This window comes from Acromyrmex echinatior, chromosome 2 (assembly GCF_024713525.1).
Source record: "Acromyrmex echinatior isolate Ae372 chromosome 2, ASM2471352v2, whole genome shotgun sequence".
NCBI classification, from domain to species: Eukaryota; Metazoa; Arthropoda; class Insecta; order Hymenoptera; family Formicidae; genus Acromyrmex; species Acromyrmex echinatior.
Genome location: NC_141853.1, coordinates 2,806,023 through 2,817,599, shown reverse-complemented (window position 1 = coordinate 2,817,599; position 11,577 = coordinate 2,806,023). Strand labels below are relative to the sequence as shown.

At 38.6% G+C, this 11,577-nt stretch overlaps 1 protein-coding gene and 1 long non-coding RNA gene across 3 annotated transcripts in view; one reads left to right on the top strand and one right to left on the bottom strand.

The window, feature by feature from the left end:
* Positions 1-4,257, bottom strand: part of LOC147910399 (uncharacterized) — a 66,983-nt gene extending 62,726 nt beyond the window's left edge. Inside the window, exon 1 of the long non-coding RNA XR_015548467.1 lies at positions 2,043-4,257. This is a non-coding gene — a long non-coding RNA (uncharacterized LOC147910399). The remainder of the gene's footprint in view (positions 1-2,042) is intronic.
* The window catches only part of mib1 (E3 ubiquitin-protein ligase mind bomb 1), a 427,681-nt gene that overhangs the window by 67,206 nt on the left and 348,898 nt on the right, over positions 1-11,577 (top strand). The window lies entirely within an intron of this gene.

Genomic DNA, 11,577 nt, shown 5'->3' with positions numbered 1-11,577 from the left:
TCTTGCGATGCTATCGAACGATACAGTCGTTCCCTCCGCGCACATGATATTCCTCGAGTGAGTATTCAACACCAGTTGGATTTCCTGAGGACGACCCTTCGCGTCGTATCGCTTACATTTTACGAGCCTCGAATTGTCCGATAGGACTTGGAATTTCCTTCTTGAATTCCGTCACATGCTGCATGAAGCGGCTGCATAAAGTTAGACTATCCGAGATTTTTTATGGTCTATAGAATTAGAAGCGACGTGACAATTCCCGATTTGTTTTTCTATGATTTTTTTAAATTTATTTATTATAAAATTAAATTTTTTTTTCACATTTGCGCTAAGAAATATGATATTAGTTTTGATGTATCCTACTCTTCCTCTTATTTTACGTTTAAATCTTTCACATGAATGTATTATGTTGTAATTTCAAGACGCATTTTTATTGCAAGGATTCGTATATCATTTTTAAAACTTTTTTAGTACTTTGAGATTGATCCTAACTGATTTTGCACTTTGTTGCAATATTAATATTTAATATAAGAATCTGTTTTCTATGGCTGAATTAGTATATACTTTTGGAAATTAAAATAAAAGACATGTTTGATGAAAATAAGGAAGAGAGTTCTAATCCAATTTAGTGTAGGAATAAAAAATAGACCTATAATATTGTAAATTATAACTGTGATTTCAATTTATTAAAACAACATGTGGCAACTCTTGAAATACATTAACTTTGATTTTTTTCTTCTAAATATATACCATTGCGCGATAGAAGGACAAAGTTGTCATGCCTAAAGTATGCGATTCTCAGCAACGTTATTGTGTGTACCGGCGCGGCGATTCGATCGACTTCCGCTTTTCTGCCGATTTGCTCTCACAACATCTCGAAGAGAAAATATCTGTCGGGGATAAGCGTCCGCGTTCTTCTTTTTTTTCCTCTATTTCTTTACCATTCCATCTTACCCCGCGTCCGTATCAATCGACGACAGTCCTGACCGTCCCGGCGGAGGCTAAAGCAAACCTTAGCCCGATCTCTTTGCGCGATCCCATCCATCCCCTAACGTAAACGTAAACACGGATATCTATATACAAGGAAGACCATTCGAACGGCAGCGAGGTTGCACCACGTGCCGGGGTAATATATCGACGGGGCTAATAAAATATGAAAGGCTCCCTTCTGTGTACACGATTTCTCACCTTTCTCTTTTGTCGTGCGAGAAAATCGAGGGTCGAATGCGCCGAGAGGCGACAGGTGGGACGAACAAGAGCCGTCATTTCTTTGGTGAAAATTCACCAGAAAGGTGGACAGATTGTAAATTTTACATTTTTCTCAGAGACTTCCTTTTTAAATAAAATTCGAACAATTTTCAAGTCAATCTTTGATATTTTTCAAATTTGTTACGCGTTTTATTTTCGAAAAATTGAAAAGCCAGCTAGCGAACGGTCAGGTTTTCGAACGGAGAAATTTGTTTCGAAAGTCTACGTACGCATTAAATTTATGTTGAATAATGATTATTTTGGAATCTGTATTTTTTGCTTTTTATATGAATTTATTAAAATGATGAGGATCGAGGCAGCGGGATGAAAATGAAGAAAGGTGAAACTTCACGATGGTGAAATACCCATTATTAGAATTATTCGCTGGTAAGAAGAAGAAGAAGAAGACTAGAAGGAAAACATGGTATACGCGAGCAGAAACTGAGGAATTATTTCGCAGCCCTTCTAAGCGGCGCGTAATGTTGAGCGAGCTCGCCGAGTAATCTAGATGCGCGTAGCGGCTGCAAATTCCGGGGTTTCTTCGCGAACCTCGGAAGTAACCGCTCCCGCGTAGAGCAACGCACGTTTGAAACTAACACAATGCACGAATACTTCTGTCCTGCGCGTATAGTGGTACGGGGATGAGGACGGGGATAGAATGTTACATAGAACAGCGTACATACAACGCGTATATAAGAGGAATTCGAAGTACGGCCATATCGTGCGCAGCAGGGCAATTCGAACTCAAAAGCTTCCAAACATCTTCAATATAAGTTAGGGAACTGTACTTAGGTTACCTCCGTAACCAGGCCCGCATACGAAACAGTCCTCGAATAGTTGCACGGTATTCTCCTTATTGCAGATAGTACATGGCTTCTTGCTTGTGGCCTCCCAACTCTCTCCTCTCGTCCTCGTTCTCTAATTAGCTCTTGAATTATATGTACGAATTAATTGACCGTTGCACTTCGAAAACGATCCGAGATATGTCGATGGCACGCAACACGGGCAACGGCAGAATCTGACACGGATGAATCCAGACCGTGTATGCGGGTTGTGTGTGATTTTCCGTATGCACTGCTCACAGGACTTCGGATTCGCTGCGGGGATTAATTTTGTTGCTCGCCGATTCTGCGCGCGATGTGTTGAAATGGCGTTGATGATGTTCAACACGCGCGGCCGAGTTCATTAAGTTTGACGCCCACACCGCCTGATTACGGACGAGCAGATTTAATCATCGCAATTTCACGGTCCGTCGTTCGCGGTCGGTGTTATCGTAAACTATCAGAATATTCCGGTAGTATAATGTGCGTACTGGCCAGCTCGATTCAAAGATCTATTGTGCGCGCGGCGACGTGTCGAATTAATTTGGCGTTCGATGAGAGCTTCACTCGATCATTAATCGCGATTAATGTAATCAATCCGCTCGCTTTGACAAACGCGATTAATTACGGTCCTTGACGAATCGTATTTCGCAATTAGGAAATATTCTTCAAAACATGTTTACCGAAATTTCACGTGTGAAAATATATGCGCGCGATTCGTGCTGATGCTATAGTTTGCGTGCGATGACAGTGTGCATTTTCGCAGATAATTATAATAGTTTACACTGTGCTGAATCCTTGGCGACACAGGTGCATCGATTGCACATTTGCGCCTCTTTCTCTCGCGATACATGTTGCCTATGGTTCGCCTAGTGTATATATTCGCATTTGCATGGCTATGTAAATACACATTATAATGACAACCGGCCGGTGCAGTATTGTCTCTGTTACACGGCTACGAAGCAGACATGATGGCGAACCGTTACTCCTGCTTTCTAAAAGTAAATCGAAAACTTACGAAGACGCAGGAAGATTGTGATGTAATCTTTGGGTTGCTGTCTTTGGTGTGAAAAAGTTAGTATCACGCGATACAATAATTTTACCTACACTTACACTGAAAAAAAAGTATTTGAGAATTTATTTGTGAGATGTAAAGTTTATTTCTCTGAAATAAATCCCTTATTGAAAAACGGGCGGAAAAACAAATAAATATTTATTTGTAGCAAATAATCCATCTATTTTATTTTCGAGAGAAGTATTATCAATTTCAAATAAATGTTCATTTCCTTGATATGAATTATTTAGTTGCAAGTAGCAAATTTCTTTCAATTTTTGTGAATTAAGATATTTCTAACAAATAAATTATATTTAATCAAATAAAGTTTATTTTTCCTCATAATTTAATTTTGTTTGTATTATCAATGCTGTTATATCATTGAAATAAGTACTTATTTGAACCAAATATTTTTTCTAGTTTGATGACGAGAACTATCTTACATTCAAGAAGTCATATATATCGAATAAATCAATACAAAAATTACAATGTAAAAATATTTGTTTTTCAGTTGTAAGTTTGCACATCGTATTTTAAGTAAAACTTAATGTAAATACAATATTTATTATATATTTATGATGTTTTATTTAACATTAGATTTGTTGACTAACATCAACAGTCAGTATATCAGTATTATTTGAACATAATGTTCCATCAGTAATATGAACATTTGTAAATCTATTCAATGAAGACGAAGCATCATTGTTATTACAAAGCTCTGTATGCAAAGTTTTACAATGTTTCTTTAAAGACTGAATGCTAACGAATTTCTTAAAATAAACTTTTTGATCTAAATAAAGATTTGTTTCTGAGAAATAAGTACATTCTCCAGAAATAAGTACTTATTTGCCTATAAAGATCAACTGATTGTTGATCTTGTTGAATAAACTAAATATTTGATTGCTATACAAAAACATTAATTTATCTCAAATGAATTTTTTTTCCAGTAAGAATTGAATGAAATTTCTCTTACAAATAATGAAAAAAAGATATATTTCAAAATATATATTTTCTTATTACAATCAAATTTGATTATAACGAATAAATATTGAAGAAAATGTCATGAAGTAACATTTGGTTCGCTGTATTTCGACATTTTTCTTTCAATGTACCAACGAGGAAAAGCCGTGATAGGTATGTAGCTAACTGTAAAATATTAATGCGCTGTCAAAGAGAGAGGAACTTTTGCAATGATATTAAAATTGTCAAATATATAAAAGTATTTCAAGCTTTGAGGGAAATATTGGTTAAATTGCAAGTTTTGCCTATCTACTTTTCATACATGCATTTAATTTAAAGTTTTTCTAATGGTGAGAACGTTCGCAGGGAATACGAGAAATTCAGGTTCGAGTTCCGACTAAGGTAATACTTTTTGCAATAAAAGTATTTGCAGGTTTTAAGATGCTTATTAGCATCCGATTATTAATATCTTAAGATGCCTACATCCAGAGAAAAGGTTACATCGATTTAAAGAAATTTTCTTTATTATACGGTTAAAGAAAAAATTTTCTTGATTTGTGATCAAATTTCTTTGATTTAAACATTATTTTTTAATATCAATAAAATTTATTTGATTTAAAATAATCATGATTTGAATATCATTTCTTGGATTTGAACATAATTGTTTTAAATCAAATAAATTTTATTTGATTTTAAAAAAATAATGTTTAAATCAAAGAAATTTGTTCACAAATCAAGAAAATTTTTTCTTTAACCGTATAGCGAAGAAAATTTCTTTAAATCGAAGCAACCTTTTTTCTGCGTGTATGATTATTAATATTATTTGACAATTCAATTTGGATATTAATACTCTAGTTTCAGTTTAGAGCTGCGTTTCAAGACCGGCAAATTTGTCAGCACAGTTAGCTTGAACTGGAAATTGTATAAATGTATTAAAAATATTAGGTGTTGGAATTAATTCGTAGCGTTTTACAAGTGATGGGAAGTACTTTCATTAATGTATTTTTTAATGCTCATGTGAAATAAATAACATTCTTTCATTAAAAACGCTACGAATTAATTCCAACACCTAATATTATTAAGCACGAAGAATCGCCTTGACTGAATATTTCCACTCACGTGTGTTTAAAGTTCTTCTGTTCTGAATTTTTAGTGAAAGCTCTAAAATGTATGACACCAGTGATTTTGATAGATGTCTGTCTTATGTGTAATATACTCGGAAATAGTTCATTATTACGAATTTCTGTTATCGCGAGAAGGATCTTGCTTTAAATTATCATATAATATCTATCACGATATCATTCTGGAAACTTTAATTTTAGGAAGTGAGGGGGGGGGGGGAAGCGTAAGTTAGATACGCGAGTCTACATTTTACCCAAATAGTTACGTTCGCGTTCGCTTATCTGTATTTTTTAAAGAGGGAAGTGCGATACTTGGCGCCTCTTATCTCCGATATACGCGGAGGTGCACACGCCGGCCGAAGTCAAGAATATTTAATGGGGCGTGGAGAAGCGCCGGCAAGCGCGCAAATAAATTCGCGTGGTGAGTTTATCGTCTGTGAAAATGTACTTTCGATTCCTCTCAATTTCACGAATCCCTCTGGCGCGGCGCGGCGCGTTTTCGTATCAAACGCAAAACGAATTTTCATTGTCACGCTCGGCGGGATAGAATGGCTCGCCGATCGTGATACATTTCTCGCGGGGGCCAGGCGCGCACCGATCGCCGATTGTGTTACTATCGAGAGCTCGTTCGATTCGCTATCGTTCGGCGTCTCACAGTTAGCGATCCATTTCGGGATCGCATCGTCGTGAATCACGTTTGATCAGACGACGACGACGATTTGTCGTTTCGTTTGCTGACCACCGGATCGCCGGAAGAATGGCCTCGGAAGTGCTACCCACTGGAGTGTCCATCGATTCCATTGGACCCATTCCTATTTATCTCCCTCAGGTTTTTCAGTTGCCTCGACGAATCGTCGAAAACTTGCTTGCTGGCGAATTCAGAGAGGGGTTAAAGGAAACTCGCTCGTATACATAGAATAGAAACTGTTTTCTCAGCGAACGGAAATCGTACGCCATGCGAATCTGTGAGAATCGCACAATGTACCCTTCTTCCTTTCCCTTCCTCTTGCTTTTATGAAAAGTTTTTCCGCACGCCAGCTTTTGGGCAACACGGCCGGACGGACTGGCAAAACATCTCTCCGTACCGTCGACATCCGCGTCGGCGTCGGTGTCGACGTCGGCGTCGGCGTCGGCGTCGGCGTCGGTGTTGTGCGCGAGCGCGACGCGTGCAAGTTTTGTTTTGCCGGAACTACTTGCCCGGAAGAGCTTTTTGTCTCATTTCTGCCTCTCGCTGTTTCCTCTTTGTCGGTACTATCATTCTCTCCTATTTCTAGAGAAAGAGAAGCATCCCGGCGAGTTTAAGAAAGTTGTTCAATTCCTGGCGCAAGTATGACACCAGTGAATTCACCGAAGCTACCGTGAAAGAGCACGGAAATGCTTTTTGTCCGCTTTTTTTTTATCTCTCTTCCAAGTCTCCCGCCCGGAACTGTCCTGTATCTTCGTGAGAAATCATCGAAATACGTATTGCACATCGACTATTGGTTTGTTGGGATATAATTTACGTACGCTGGTTTACTTCCGCGATCAAAGAAATATCTGATTTTCTTTAGCTCTTCAAGAAATTGCTGATGATACATCGCAGACCTTGTTCGAAGAACTTGTTCGCCGCATTGTCGTCGGAATTCGTGCAGTTTTAAATTACGTAGCGTGACATTCGCTGCACTCGTATCCTCCTTCACGAGTTAAGATATCGTTGCACGAGGTGTCTGGCTTACCAAAGTTCCATTTTCCAGAACTTGGAGTAGCTCTGCTGCCGTCGATAGGAATGAGGCGGAGGCGACCAAGGGGCAAAAGCACAACTTGCGAGACAGTGCAGCCGGAAGTTCCACACTGAGTCTGGCGAGAACTTACTTTTGCCGGTTGTTTCTCCGTCTTTCCCATTCTTCTCTCAATCCTTCCGTTCGTTTTTCTCTTTTGCTTTATTCGATTCTTTTTTTTCACCGTGATATACGCACCGACGATCATATAATTCATCTTTGAAAGTTTATTCTACTCGTTAGGGTAACTCCGATATTTATGCTGTGCAAAGATTTATGCCGTAGAAATCTGAAAAAATAAAAGTGGAAGTAATTTATACGCAACTAATCAATCATTGTCACTTGAATCAATGTCAAAGATTTAATCTATACAGAAATCATAATCTCTAAAAGTGAATCAGTGTATTATTACTGAACAACATTAAATATTCGATTACATCATTTATAAGTGTATTGAAGTATTGAAGTCAATAATAATACACTGATTTACTTTTAGAGAATATATATGTATTATTTTCTTTAATTTTTCGAACTATTATGATTGTTATTTTCTTTAACTCTTTTCTTGGTATTAAAGTTAATATTGATTAATGAAAAATCGTGATAATTGGCTTGATCATGGAACAATTAAGATCATTACGTTCTTTATTGAACGGGAAATATTAAGAGAGCAACCGAGAACTTTGGTAAATTCGATATTGTGAGACTTTGTGGATCGATTATCATCATGAATCTAATTATTATATATATGTGATCCTGTATTCATCAAATTTTTATTTTTATGATATTTATTATGCTTTAATTCGATTTGTTTTTTTATATTTATATGCAATTAATAAAGATTTCTGTATAGTCTTGAAACAAATTTTGCTTAAAGTCTTAATATATCTAACACATTAAAATTTAATTACTTTTGACATCCTGTATTATAAGCTCTTCCTGGCCGATTTTTATTATTAGAATATATTATTCTTATTCCTTAATAAAACTTTATAAACACATTTTATAAGTTACTATGTTACTTTACGTTTTTTTTAAAGCATTATTAAATTTTTTATGAATCGTATATCCAATGAATATCTCCCTATGGCATATATACGGCAAAAATGCAAGGTTTAAAAAAATTCTTTTAGTAAAAATAAATATTTTATATTTCTAATTTTTTTATAATAGCATAAAGTTTTTATTGGTATAATATATTTACCTTAAACATAGTAAGCAATACTTTGATAAATTTTCGATAGAAGCGGCATTTATACCAGAGTTACTCTGTAGATAATTGTTCATGTTGTCTCGTTTTTTTTTTAACGAATAACACCGAGTTATGCACGCGGTTAACAGCCCGCGGATTCGCGCGATTACGAGCTTTATCGCTCTGCCAATTTGATCGCATGCGATCGTCCAAATTACTTCGAAATGGTGCGCAGAACTACCGTCCGCGATTTACATGTAAATCGCAGGAACACGGTGAATAGCCTTCGTATCCTTTCCCATCGTTGTCGGTTTTTCTATTTGTTCCAACGGGTAGTACGAAGTCCTCCCTCGAAGTGTTATAGCGTGCGAATAGAAAAAGGAATATGCTTTTCACCGTCGTAAAAAGATCTTTTCTCGCAATCGCGCGATTTAACGCTGAATACTTCGCGCGTTAGAGCATTCGTGCGGAGTTATCACCAAAGTGATTTGAGGCGCAAAGGATTCCAGCTCGCGGTCGGTCGATGTAGACGTATAATGGGGGCCGTGGAAATTTTCGCTGATGTTATAGAAATCTAGAACAAGTTTTAGAGAGAGCGACTCTAGAAATAAGTGTTTAACCTCGATCCTTGCCATATCCAACTATTCTAAATCCAGTATGTAAGTGGAGTAGATAGTTGATAGGAGATACCAGATAGCGAAGTGCAGCGTTGCATGCATCCATCTGCGACGGGGGAAGGGGGTTGTTCGGGTATGGGGGCGAAGAGAACCGAGACAGACTCGTTCGAAGTAGCCTGAATGGACACGAAATAGGTCGAGTCGATGTTGCCTACGTGAGCTGCCTCAAGGAGAAACATTCGTAATGCTCGCTTTAAAGTCAGATATCGGTCGCCGTAAGGTAACCGGACGCGGAAATAAAAAAAGCGTGGCAGAGATTAATTAGTAATAACATATCGGGGATGTTTAATGTATTCACCGCCAAAGACTTTCTTCGTTAACATTACAGTATTTATTCAAATTTCTTGGATTTACATAATTCAAGCTGTAACAAAAGCAACTTGAATAAGTCATCGGTGCAAGATAAACGGCGCATTTTATTGTACAAAAAGGAAATAAGAAATGTATACTTTTAAGTTGGAGTGTTTCACTATGAAACTTTCGAGATTCCACGTAGATTTCCTTGTGAGCTATATATGTAGAATATCGTGAAATCGCATTTAAACTTATCGTCATTTTACAAATATCGCAAGAAAAAGACAATGAAGCGGAAATAAAAGGGGCTGGATAAAGAAAGTCCGTACTTCGTGGAGATCGTGATCCGAAATAACAGTCACTTCGATTCGCGTGGCTTAAGTTTCAAACTTCTGAAATGGTTCTACTGCAGATTGAACCTTATATTATCTTCAGGCTAAAGGATAGCGATTTCAAGTCTGAAACCTTCACTTTCTGAGGTTTGCCAAGTTGTACGATAAAGATGTTAGAAAATGTCGAGTTAGCTTTAAGAGACAGTAGAGATTTCGCGCACATGTGCAAAGAAAGAGAATGATATAACATTAGAAAACTAACATGAAAGTCGTACAATTTTAAGGGCAAAATCTTCTGTTATGGAACTACTACGTTATTTTAGTATATTATATTATCATTTGTAAATCGTACTTTCTTATGGCTGCTCTCTATCCTCGTCACTTTCAGGATGGAACCACGTCGTTTCTTAAACTAATACGGTAAGCACCGTCGCAGAACGATCGTTGATGCTACGGCGGAAACGATAGAGGCGGAGGCAATGGCTGCGGTCGCCGGCATTAGGGGTTTTAGGGAGGCTTTGCTGGTTTGAGGGTGCGGAGGTGATGGCGGGCAGAGAAGGGAAACAGAATGGAGGGCCAGCTCGGGATTTTGGTTAGAGGTCGGACCGAGCTTGCACTGTTCACGGCGATTAATTCATTGCCGCTTACCGCATACTGCTTTTTGCTCCCCGAATCGCTTGCTTCCTGCTCGTCTGCTTTTCTCAGCTGCCTTTCTCCTCGTCTTTCCATGCGCGTCGTCTTCTTTCTTCTTTCCGTTGTCCGGACCTGCTGCTGTGGTTATTCGAAACAATCTCGGTGCTTTCTTTCTCAGGCACGTACCATCCCACAAGAACGTGGTTCATGCGTTGGCTGAAGCTGCGTTAAGCCGAAAGTGGTCAGAATCGATGCGGTCCACTTGCCTGTCTGCCAGTCGCGATGCTCGTACACACGTGCGTGCACACACGTCGAATTTAACCGGTCGCTTTGCTCGACGGAATTTGAAATGCAAAACAGAAACGCGAGTGGACGCCGGTAGCGCAGGCAGACTGCCGCGTGGGATTTTCTGTGGTCGCGATGTCCCCGTGCGCTTTGCTGTCAGTGGTGGTATCGGTGTGGCGCGTTAACACTTTTTGATTTCGTCGAGGCTGTCGCAATTGACGAGAAGTTGATTGGTATAGCGTGCAAAAAGTACACGTGTATCACGCTGTTCGTTGATAAATCTATTGTTATATCTATTGTTATATGTCTGGCGTATTTACTCTTTTTTAACATATTTTACTTACATGTTCAAATGCGTCATTTTTGCGTATTGTTCCTTTTCCTTTTCACTGTTATAAATATTTAAATATTTGAAATTGAAGTTATTCACATTCTAGATTAAATTGTAATAAAGAAAATTATCAAAAGTAATTTTATTACGTTCCATGGTAGAAGGAAGTAAGCGCAGAACTTGGATTAGTATCGATCTCTCTCAATGGTGTTCGTATCTCGATAGAATTTTAAGGGCATAAAAGCGGGGCAATGAGAAAACGTGCTTTCAACGTATCCGTCAGTCGCATTATTGAACGTAACGAGGGGGGGGAGGGAGAAGAAGAGGGGGAGGGGAGGGAGAGAGAGAGAGAGAGAGAGAGAGAGAGAGAGAGAGAGAGAGAGAGAGAGAGAGAGAGAGAGAGAGAGAGAGAAAGAGTTGGGAATTACGGTTTCATCCATCGTGCCACGACCAAGTCAAAAGAGAGAGATTTCCGGTAATTTCCGCGCCCTAAAACGTTTCCGCCAATGACGCCAGATATCGCGGAATAGCGAGTGTGGCACGACGTGAGTTTCCTAAGGCCGCTGATTTCTATGAACCGTGATTTATCGCCTTTCAGGAGTCCTTTCCATCGCCGCGCAGCGACGACGACGTGATTCGGCATCGAACGAAGCGTGAATCATTTCAAAATTCTCGTATTCCGGCGAAAAAAGCGCCACGATTCTTCTCGTTTCGTCATTTTCAAGCGCATCGGTCCCCAATAAATTTATGTCGTTCTGATATTTATGATATCCATAAATAAATAATTCTGGGACGCGCTCCATCCGAAATGTGTCCGTTGGACGCATAAATAATCGACGACAGAGGATATCCGTTCTATAGAACGGAACATCCAT